The sequence below is a fragment of the Camarhynchus parvulus genome, chromosome 2 (assembly GCF_901933205.1).
Source record: "Camarhynchus parvulus chromosome 2, STF_HiC, whole genome shotgun sequence".
Classification (NCBI taxonomy): domain Eukaryota; kingdom Metazoa; phylum Chordata; class Aves; order Passeriformes; family Thraupidae; genus Camarhynchus; species Camarhynchus parvulus.
The window spans coordinates 95,815,716-95,818,976 of NC_044572.1; positions in this window are offsets into that span (position 1 = coordinate 95,815,716).

Sequence of the window (3,261 nt, forward strand, 5' to 3'; positions counted from 1 at the left end):
GCCTGCCTACAAATCAGGTACTGGTTCTGCTTGGCTGGCTAGGAAGAGCATCACAGCCTGACAGCAAAAAGCACATTTTGCACAGCCTTCTCCAGTGGAAAGCTTTCTTCACGTGCACAGGAAAATAGGAACCTAGTTTCCTCTGAGAATAACATGGACACAAGGCTTCTCTTCACTATCTGAGCAATAATAGCATCATGTGGTTATCCTACACTTCAGCTAAAAATCTAAAATCCTAGAGTGTCCTTTCAACTTATGCTGAAGACTTAAGTTGTTTACAATGTCATATACCATTAAAAACATCCTGTTTTGGTTTTCTGTACTCCTGAACAAGGACACGTTGCAATGGATGTTTGGTTTTTTTTTAAATTTCACTTGCTGAAGGTTTTCAGATATACAAATGCTTGAATGTGAAATTGATGACGATACACAGAACTGTACTGCTAACAAGTTGGTTTATTTCCTGAGTTCTCAAGAGTCATAGCAGATAATTCTAAGTTGTGCACAACCTTACAAATGAAACCTAGTAGAATTGGGTCATTTCTTATGGTCCCTCTGATAGTAAAATGCCAAAATAGCAATGTAATGGACTTGATTACACAGAAGGTCTCATTTGGAGAGACAAATTGGAGATACACAAACATCCATAAGCTGAGAAGATGGTATTATTTTACTGCTTTTAGAGACCATCAGAATACATCCCTGCTTTACTGAGGGTAAAAAAAAGGGAGAGGTTGAGGTTAAATATCTGGAATACCAGATTGTTTTGATTATTTGTGGTACTGCCCTTATTTCTTTTCTCTCTTCGTACTTTCAGCTTGTCTTTTTGAAACAGTTGCTTATTTTCGAGATTTGAAGACAAAACAAAATCTATAGTGCACTCCTTTGCAGGTATGTAATCTGTTTTAATTCAAATTCCGTAAACATATTGGTTCTACCAGTAGGATAATCCACAGGGAAAATCACATCACACATAGCATAATAAGAACAATATGTTATTTTTTTTTCCAAAAACAATCTCAAAACAACAGCTTCATTTTTTTACCATAATAATATCAGTGAACAGCAGCTGAACAAGCGACAAATTAAAACCAAAAAGAAAACAACCCCAAACTTATCAATATTCTTATTGGTTGAAAAACTAGCAAGCTACACAAAAAAGAAACTTCCAAAAGCTCAATGTGAAATGCAATATTAGAACTCTTTAAATATTTTATGAGTCTGGCAGGTTGGGACCCAATATTTGCTGTTTGGATTATGTAAATAGACTTTCCAGTGTAAACAAACCATTGTTTATTGCTGCTTAGTTTCAATATTTCCCATAGATTTGTCCTTTCCTTTTGGAATTTTAAAAAATTCTTTTGAATAAACTCCATCAACAGTAATTTGGAAATTTTATGTTGAACTGTTACTGTGCTATTTCAAGCTGTATCACTCGCTCAAATAGTTAAGAGGGAGGAAAAAAAGAATCAATGAAGCAAAATGACACAACCATGGATAGCAACCAGCTCAGCATACCATCTAAACTGTAAAATAGTTCTGTGGGTTTTTTAAGGTCTTAGAAACTTTGCTGAAAGGAAATAAATGTAGTAAAATATCTTGTCATTAAAAAACTGAGTTTTGAATACCTTTAAGGGTATTCTAGGGTAACTACCATCTGTGTGACTTGAAACTGAATATATGAGATTAAAGAAAAGTAAAACCTTTTCCATAATAATAAAAATAATCTTTTTCATTGGGTCAGAAATGGAAATGTTTAAATTTAATGTTCAAAGGAATATTCAATGATCAATAGTACAACTAAGTCTTTCAAGGGTGTAAACTCACATCTCTTTGAAAAAGACTTCTGAATGTAGGAAAGGCAGTCACCAGAGTTTGAATCGACAGGACAAAAAGAAACTCACAGTCTACGAAAGAAGGTGAAAGTTAGAACCTGTTATTTTCTTTATTCATTTCAGACACATTCCTTTACCTTAAAGAACTTCTCTGTCTGTAATATGTTCATGATACTGCTCCTTCTGCTAGTCTTCTGCTCTCCCTTGGCTGTGTGTCTTGGGGTAAAACAATGTTTCAGTGAGGAAACAGGCTGTTCTAAGGGCTGGACCCACCAAGGAACACAAGAAGCTGGACACCCCGTCCTTTGGCAGGGTAGTTCAGCAATTAACCTTCTTTATGACCTATGCCTGACCTAAATTCCCACCCACCTTCTCTGTTAGGCACCTAAATGTTTTGTAGCATGCTCAGAAATATCTTGTTCCAGCTATACTGTGCAACCCTCTCCAGGTCATATCCCAAGACCAGGGGACAGGAAGAGAGGACCAAGGAAACACAGCAGGCAGAACAGTTGAAGTATAGCTGCTACCAGCATTTGCTAGTTTAATCCTGAGAGCTCCAAATAAGAAACCTTACTTCAGAAAAAGGAAAGATTTAATATTCAGAGGATTGTTCAGAGGATTGATCTCACTACTGGGTTAATTTCTAGGGGTGTTTTTTTTTGTTTTGTGTTTGTTTCTTTTTTTGTGTGCTTTTTTGTGTGTTTTTTTAAAGGATGATGATTATTATTTTTGGAATCATAAAGATATTAGGGCACCAGGACTCTGATTTTTCAAATTTACTTTTAAATCTTATGTGCATCATGCTCCTTTAAATATGCTCTGTTATGGAGCTCTGTGAAAACCCAAATCAATGGTATTTATTTACAGAAGCTGAAACTCGGCCTCAGTGAGTACTCCCTAGTGCAATTTCCTTCAAAGACAAGATGCTCAATAGGAGTTAATCCTCTGAACAGCTTTGTAAGTCTGACACTAAAGGTTATTTCCAAAACCAGCCTGTCTGTCTACAAGATAGGTGCTAAAATGTTCTTTTAGGCTGCAGACCCCAGGAGTAGAAGCTGTTTGCCAAGCTCTCAGACTGTGTTGTTCAAGGTGTAAGTAAGGCAACATAAAAGACATTTCCCAAACACGCACATTCCTGGAGAACCTTGTTGGGCTAGAGCACAAGGCTCACCCCCACAGCTGTGCCTGGCTGGGGTGTGGTGTCAGGGTAAGTGTGGGCTCAGGGTGAGCACTGCTCCTTTGATACCTCAGGCAAATGGTTCCACCCCCAGGCTAGACACCCACAGCAGTCTTCCAAACACTAAACTGGACCAGGCTTTTCACTGCCACCTGAAATGCTTGTTCATCCAGCATCCTTCCTGCCAAATCACTCAGGAAATGGGAGACCCTTCCCAGTTCTCTCCCAGCCTGCATCAGACAAGTAAGA